Here is a 9,100-nt window from a genome sequence, read left to right on the forward strand (position 1 = left end):
GTACAGTCGGATAGAAGTCAGGTAGAAGTCATAAACAGATCCGATCAAGAATTGGGTCACGCTTGGTCGTAGGAATTTGGACAATCGGGATCATCGAGTTGATCTGATCGGCAGTGTGAACCTAGCTTTAAGATGGTATGACTTTTATAGCAGGACCTATCAAAAAGTCCACACATTCAGTACAGTAATTCTACATCCGTTGCTAAGTTAAGCCACTGTTGCTTGGCAAACAAACTGGAGATACCAGGATTGAGTTTTTTTTATTTGCGCCAGACGCGTTTTTTGCCTACAAAAAAAGTAAAATCACAAAAATACTGAACTCGGACGAAAATCAAATCGGAAAGTCCCTAATAATGGCTAAATCAAATGACAAAACACATCAAAAACGAATGGACAACAACTGTCATATTTCTGACTTGGTACAGGCATTTTCAAATGTAGAAAATGGTTGATTAAACGTGGTGTTATAGCGCTAAACTTAGCTCTCACTTTGTACGACAGTGTCATCAAATTCCGTTATATTTACAATGATGCGTGAACTAAACAGACATAATAAAAAAATAGTCAAAATATGGGCACAGCGGTCATCATCGTGTTACAATTTTAAAAGAAATAATTAAACAGAACACAAAAGCATCTATCAAATTAAAAACACATTCATTGCTGTGTCTGACGTCAGAAAATGTATACGTCACATATTTTTGTCGTTTAATGTTTATACAAACAATTTCAAATTTTCACGTTGGCAATGTTAGCATACAGGGTTTAAATTAAAACATCAAAAGTATGTAAAAATTGATTTAAGAAATAGTCCAAGATCTAAATAGTCCAAAAGTCCTATAGAATTTATAAGAATCAACAAATGCGGTGGATTCATTTTTATTCGTGGTATACCAATTTTCGTGGGTTTCGTGGGTCACAGCGAACCACGAATTTAAGAATTCAACGAAGAATAACCCTGAGAAATGTGTATGGAGTCGGGTGTTTATTTCCGGTTATGTTATGCAGTTCTAGTATAGTGTTGACTAGCGATAAACATTGTAACATAACACGTGTTTTTTTTATTGAAAGAAGATACACACAGTGTGGGAACGGAACTGTACGGTTTTCTACTAATTTGGTCATTCGGGAGACTGTCAAGCGGTGCTCCGACATTTGCAAAATAACAAGTTGCTTGATGGAAACTTTGATGAACTCTTATGTTGCTATATAACGTTTCTGCTTCAAGTTTTGATAGCTAAAACATTCTTTATGTAAATATGAACCAATAAAATAATAAGAAAGATATATGCATTCAAACGTTTTCCTTAGAATGATGGAGCTCCGTGTAAAACGATCAAAATTGTCACACAACAGCGATCAAAAATGTCAAATAAACATCGAAAAATCAATGTTTGCTTCCTGAATTTTCACATGTACCTTTTCTGATATATAGTCTTACCTATCTGAAAGTTTCAAAGCCATTGTCCCAGTAGAAATCAAAATATATTCATTTTCTCCATGTCGGATATTTTTATAGACTGTACAATCGCTTGCAAGTTTACTGTAATATCACTCGGAGCCTTTCTGTACAATCGCTTGGAGCTTTTCTTTTCATCGTTTGGCCAACTAGACAACTCCGAAAGGAGGGTAACCTACTTTACCTTGTTATGACTTCACGGTCCAGCTAGCAAGCAAGCTAGTCAAAGGTATTACTTTTTCCTACACACTCATTGCATTTTGCTGTAATAGTTTCTAGTGGCATATGACTAATTATAACTCTTAAGTAGATAATGCTTACTACTATCTCTTCTGCCACATTCGTGATCAGTTTATGTTTTCCATGATACTTTTGTCATATAAATATTTATCAAAACTACTGCAATCCAATACAATATATGTCTGGCATGATTTTTCTCTCCTTTTTCTGTTACGATTTAACAGTTACTTATTTGGTATTGTTTTTTTTTCATTTTTTTAAACCTAAATTACACACTTAAAAGTGTTAATGATGTTTGAAGCTTTTATTTGAATGGATGCAGCCTGCATTAGCGGATCCGGTATGCGGGGAGAGGGAGTTTTGGTGGTTGAAACCCCATTTTTCCCGATTATTTTTTTATTTTGTGGACGTTTCAGTGTGTTCTGTGGTTTGGATCCCCCTTTTGCAGAAAGGCGGGATCCGCACCTGGTCTGATATCGTCAATAATAGTATGATGATCCGATCATTCATCTGATTTTTATAGTTTGGTCTTGTGCTGTGCTAGTTTTGGGGAGAAATGAGCGCACACAGACATTTTTAACCCTGCCAAATTCTTTATGTACTAGTTTCAAGTCAAGAGCTCGTAGTTTAGTGGTTGTCGTTGGTTCAAGTCTGTCATATATATATTTTGTAAATTGTTTTATTATGAAATAGGCCGTCAGTTAAATTCGAAAGGTATTGATTCTTATTTTTCATGTCGGGACCTTTTATAGCCGACTATTATAATTGCTTAAATCCATTTATTTTTTGAACTTTGACAAGCATGATATTATTAAATGTGGTTTGCTAAAAATGTTGTTCTTACTAAAAAAAAAAACAACAACGTTCGTTCGTTTGTCGGATGCTATAGTGGGGAATATTGAAAAGTTGCTGAATCGTGACATTGATATAAAAAAAAATTATGTTGAAGGATTTTGTGTTTTCTCTGTCTTTCAGATTATAAGTCCTCTCCCATCCTTGATAAAATTTAATTTTACAGGACCTTTTTCTACCAGTAGCTGTAGCTTGTAATAAACAGACATCTCATTTGAAATTATACCACATCTTCTTATTTTAATATCATGTTTATTGACATATACGTGTCTTTTCTTGGATCAGTGGTTATCTACCACCATTCCACATTTGAATTCCTTGTTATAGTTACCAAATTAAAAAGTGTTGTGTATGTGTAGATACACCATAGGAGGAGCTAAATTTCACGAGAAAGCTTTGCTGATATCACAGGAAAGAAAATGTGTTACATTGTAGTTTCTGGCTAAAAGTGTGAGGTATCTAACATACACCACATGACCATTTTCAATCTTCTGGTAAACCAATCAGAGGGTCGATGTGGAACTGTGGTGTATGTGTCGATACCCTCACACCTTTTTCAATGGAAAATCAGACAAACTATGGTACATATCAAGTTACAATATCCCGATCCTGTGATGAAAATATTTTGTTGTATTATTCAAATATGTATTTATTATTATTTTTTAAATTGCTGGTAAATAATATATTAAGTAAAATTCAAATTATGCTAATTACCCTTAAAGAGAATCTAGTCACCTTTTCGGTATATATAAATATTTATTTTGTAACAGGATTATTTTCAGTTTTATTTTAGATTAGATTCTTAACATATTTTGTACTGTCCTTTTCTTTTTGTTTTGTATATTTATCCAGTGGTTTTGTGTTTATGTGTTACATATTTGTTTTTCATTCATTTTTTGTACATAAATAAGCCATTAGTTTTCTCGTTTTACATTGTTTTTTCGGGGCATTTTATAGCTGACCATGCGGTATGGGCTTTGCTCATTGTTGACGACCGTACGGTGACCTATAGTTGGTAATTTCTGTTTCATTTTGGTCTCTTGTGGAGAGTTGTCTCTTTGGCAATCATACCACACCTTCATTTTTATATCTATTGTACACATTTTGTTTTTGTCTCTGATATAGTCGCCTTAAAAGGGTTCCTTGATAGAATCTAAATTGTCAAAATGACCGGTTTTATGCTTATTTTCACTTCAAATACCATAGATGAATTTAATAGAACAGCAAGAAACAACCAATGCAATGCATATACAATGTATTTAATAAATTTGGCCAAGCAATTCTACAGGAAAGCTCCAAGCGATTGTACAGGAAGGCTCCGAGTGATATTACAGTGAACTTGCAAGCGATTGTACAGTCAATAAAAATATCCGACATGGAGAAAATGAATATATTTTGATTTCTACTGGGACAATGGCTTTGAAACTTTCAGACAGGTAAGGCTATATATCAGAAAAGGTACATGTGAAAATTCAGGAAGCAAACATTGATTTTTCGATGTTTATTTGACATTTTTGATCGCTGTTGTGTGACAATTTTGATCGTTTTACACGGAGCTCCATCATTCTAAGGAAAACGTTTGAATGCATATATCTTTCTTATTATTTTATTGGTTCATATTTACATAAAGAATGTTTTAGCTATCAAAACTTGAAGCAGAAACGTTATATAGCAACATAAGAGTTCATCAAAGTTTCCATCAAGCAACTTGTTATTTTGCAAATGTCGGAGCACCGCTTGACAGTCTCCCTAATGCATACCTGTCAACTGACCCGGATTCTGCGGGTATGACCCGAGATTTTCACAATTCTGAGGGATCACCCGGATCACCCGCCGGGTCATTGAAATAACCCGGAAATTCCGAAAATGACCCGATTTCACCCGTATTTCTTAGCCTTGAGATTGATTTTCATGACATAAGTAATATTCCTTTGAAATACCGGCAAATTCGTAATTCTTCCATGAACATGCAGTTCAACTAGCTATGTAAACTGTCAAATTAAGTGACCCATTAAGTACATGGCTTCACTTGACAGCTTTGGTGTCAAACACACTGTTGATTAACACCAATTACCTTAGCTTTAGGTCGTAAATAAATTGCCCTGTTGTTTTACAAAGATATTTCAACTAAGAGTTACTTCCCCTTATTTGTCACCATTCAAAATTATTCCTTATATTTACGTTTTATGGGTGAAAAAGATTAAATCATAATAATATAAAATTCAAATACATATTGAAAAATAACTTTTCATTATTTTTATACCTTTATACAATTTTTAAAAAAAAGTTGAAAATTATTTTTTACATTTATACTTCCCTTAACTGTATTACTATATTTTATCATAGTCTAATTTCCTTGTAAATTGAGAGATGAATGTCCCTCTACATGGTATGTTTAAAGGCTAGTAGACTGATTTTAAAAATACATTTGAAAAATAAATTTTAGATGATGACAAAAGTAAAGGACTTAGACTGTGATACACAAGTTAATAAAAATCTTTAAAAGTGTAATGAAATAATAATAAATATTATTTAAAATGACTTAACCAAGTGAACATGCATTGATGTTTTGATATCTTTGATATACAATATAAGAAAATGTACCATAAATACTGAAATTCAGCTCGAAAAAGTTCGTACGCGTTATGACCTGAGATTTGATTCTTCAATGCAGGTCATGACCTGCATTTTCATCGTCACAGGTTGACAGGTATGCTAATGACCAAATTAGTAGAAAACCGTACAGTTCCGTTCCCACACTGTGATACAAGTATTTTAATTAATTCAATAATAAATATATCGAATATCAGTGATAATTTACTTTCTAAAATTGATTAACACTGTTCACGGAAAATAACTGTAAGTTATTAATTACCGTATCATAGTTTGGTTTACTAGTGATTTAAAATCAATAGGATTAAGTACGGGGATATTGCCCGTAGGTAATATTGTTTTATGACAGGAACATTTATTTTCACACCTTATACTTACATGACTGTTTATTATATCGTGATTAGGGAAATGAGCTTTCAATCATAAAGTTTTGAATGCCTTATAGAATTCCGACAAGAATTTATAAATTGTAAAACAAACAAATAATTAGTTGTCTCTGTCCATTATTGTAATAGCAGTTATCAATGAACACCTTAACCTAGAATGACCAAGCGAGGATTTTGACAATAAATTTTTTTTGAATGAATTCCTTCTTTTTTGTTTGTTTTATTATTGATCAAACCAAGGAGGTTATATGATCTCCTAAATCAAAAAGAATTCCACGAATTACGTATCTGATTTTTTTTTGTAATCAGCGATCCACGAATTTACGTATACCACGAAACGTCTTTTTTTCTCCATCCACGAAAATTGATACCCACGAAAATAAATGAATCCACAGTGGTTCATTCCCCTTCGTGATTGAATAACTTTGACGTTTGTGATTCAACGTTTTCCCCCCTTATTTATAATAAAAATATGACATTTTGTAGAGGAAAAGCATACTGACAGGATATTTAAAAGTACAGAGTCACGTTATAAGAACCAAAGAAACACAAAAAGTCGCATTTACAAAACACATCAGCAAAACTGAAAGATAACACAAACACATTGACGGGATGTATAAGTACCGAGCCACGTTTAATGTTTATTACAGAAAACAATCCAACAATAAAAGTAATATAATAATAGAACAATGACAAATAAAAGAACAATATAAAACGTTTTGAAGATGAACAACGTCAGTACGCAGAATCTATACATCAAGACCATCGTGTATTATTTGTGAAGTTGATACGAAATATTTATCAACAAGGTCTTTCTACCTTCCGATGAAAAAGGACGAGACGTTTTACAAAGTCTGAGTAGGAGCTGCAAGCTCTTGAATATCGAATAAGTTGGGAAATGTATATACCATATGCAGGTGAAGTTGGTATATTGCTACTAAGGTGGGGGAAATTTATATTTTCAAAATTAAAATCGTCTGTTTTGTCATAGATTCTGGTACTGAGATGACTGCGTAGGTCAAATTCGAGATATGTCTAAAAATGAGGCGGAGGAAGCCGTGTCTGTTGTTTCTTTAATTTCTAGTTCTGGAGGATATATTAATGGAACCAAAACAGAAAAGTTTGGATAGTTTATGGAAAGAACATCATCAATATATCTGAAAGTGAAATTAAATCATCTGGAGTCACCAGTGACGTTCGAATAAAGAAATTTGAAATGCCAAATAAAGTACGAATTTGAAAAGCACGGAGGACTAAACATGTTTGCCAAGCTAAGGTAATCTATTATTCCTGGAGTAGAAAAGCACCACGTTCACTCACACTATCATTTTCTATGTTCAGTGGACTCTGAAAGTTGGGTTAAAACACTAATTTGGCATTAAAATTAGAAAGATAATATAGGAAACATGTGTACCAAGTTTCAAGTTGATTGGACTTCAACTACACAAAAACTACCATGACCAAAAACTAACATGAAACGGGACAGACGCATTTGCTATGTTCAGTGGACCGTGAAATTTGGATAAAAACTTTTATTCGGCATTAACGTTAGAAATATCAAATCATAGGGAAGATGTGTATTAAGTTACAAGTTGATCGGACTTCAACTTCATCAAGAACAACCTTGACCAAAAAACTTTAACCTGAAGCGGGACAGTTTAACGGACGAACGAACGAACGTACAGGCAGACTGAGAACAAAGAGTACCCGAGATTACGAGGTCTGTATCACTAATGACTTTTAGAAAGCTGAGTTCCCGAGGTTACAAGGTCAGTACCACTACTGGAAGACAGTCCTCGAACGTACTATAAGGGTACCATGTCTAAATCTTGTGTGTTGATTTTAATGTTGATTACTTGATGCACGTGCATGAAATTTACTCTTTTATTCTATTTAAATCCCCTCTGGAAGGCCTCTGTCAGACGGAGGGAGCGTCAAAAATTGTTATCGATAGCCGATCACAAACAAGTTTAAGGATGTTCGCTTGTCAGTTTTTGGAAATTTTGTCAGATTTTCGGAATCCTCTGGTTTTATCCATTTGAATGCCTTATTAAATTTTCCTCATTGACCCCCATTTTTTTCTTTTATAGATCTTTTACGTGTATAATTATAAGCCATCTCTAAAAGTCTTACAAAATCGTTTTTATTTTTTAATAGTTTTTGAGAACTTGAATTTGTCAATGATAAAACTATGAAAAGTCAAGAGAGAAAATTTTCACGCCCAAATTTCAATGGCTAATCTATACTATTAAACCATGTAAACGAGAAGACCTCATTTTGTGTGTCGCTTCTCTTCCTTCCACGATTAACTAATCAGCATGCCTCTGTGTTCTATAGGTAACATGCATAGTCGCATTTGTCATCCATTCTTATGATTATTCAGATTGAGTTATTTTTGGAGAAAAACGACAAAAAAAGAGTCCGGATATTGATTCCGTCATCAGACTGACTTTGAGTCATAGATAAGACTTCCGGTTTAAAACAACCAATCGTATGATAGACAACAAAAATCGAAAAATAAATAAGCCAATCAGAGCGTTCTCCATATCATGGTGTTTAAATCGCAAGAACCACAACTATTATACCTCCTTAGAGAGGACAATTATTTTACGCGTTTTATCTACATGTAAACTACGATTATGCTACTTTAATATATAGATCCTCTCTGTATTCTGTCTACTGTTTTCTTTGAAATGTTTACTATTTAAGGGGTCATACCAGTTGCCTATATATTAAAATAAGTAAAACATGTGGAAACAAGAATCAATGTGTCCATAGATGCCACCTCGGTACTATATTTACTAAGTTTCGAGTTGATTGGACTTCAACTTCATCAAAAACTACCCCGACCAAAAACTTTAACCTGAAGCGGGACAGACGGACGGACGTCACGAACGAATGAACGAACGCACGGATGTACAGACTAGAAAACATAATGCACATAAATGGGGCATAACAATTTATTGTTGAATGTGAAAGTAGTCATTTGGCAAAAATGAAAGTACTAGGGTAGAGACTAGAGGGAGGCAGGACCTTTTTCGTGACTTCGAGATCGGGTGTTTTTATGCTCAGGATCTGGGGATTGATCAATACGGGATCCGGGAATATATTTTTCGATTTCGGTATTTCGGGATATGAATTTCTTTAAATTCTGCATCTCGGAATTTCATGTTTTTAAGACCGGGATTTCGGGATCAGGACCCCTCCGACCTACCCTCAAATTAGCCTAAGTCGGTCTTAGTCATTTATACAAGATTCATATTCTACTTTTGGCATGTTAATAAGGCTCTCAAAAGAAAATTCACTGATGGATCCGATTGTCCTAGAAGCATATTTTATAAGACTAATAATGGTCTATATATAAGTAGTTACATTTATTTCATGTTTGAAGCGGTGCAAATTTTTAATTTAATTTGACTTTTACCAAAAGATGCATTATAGAAACGGAGAAGAATAATTGTGGTCTGAGGCCAGAAACGCGAAAAAAGTTGAATTTAACAGAAAGGAAACAAATATCGAACTTTGGAAAAAGGGAGAGGGCTTTTGATAC

Source organism: Mytilus galloprovincialis, chromosome 10, assembly GCF_965363235.1.
Source record: "Mytilus galloprovincialis chromosome 10, xbMytGall1.hap1.1, whole genome shotgun sequence".
NCBI classification, from domain to species: Eukaryota; Metazoa; Mollusca; class Bivalvia; order Mytilida; family Mytilidae; genus Mytilus; species Mytilus galloprovincialis.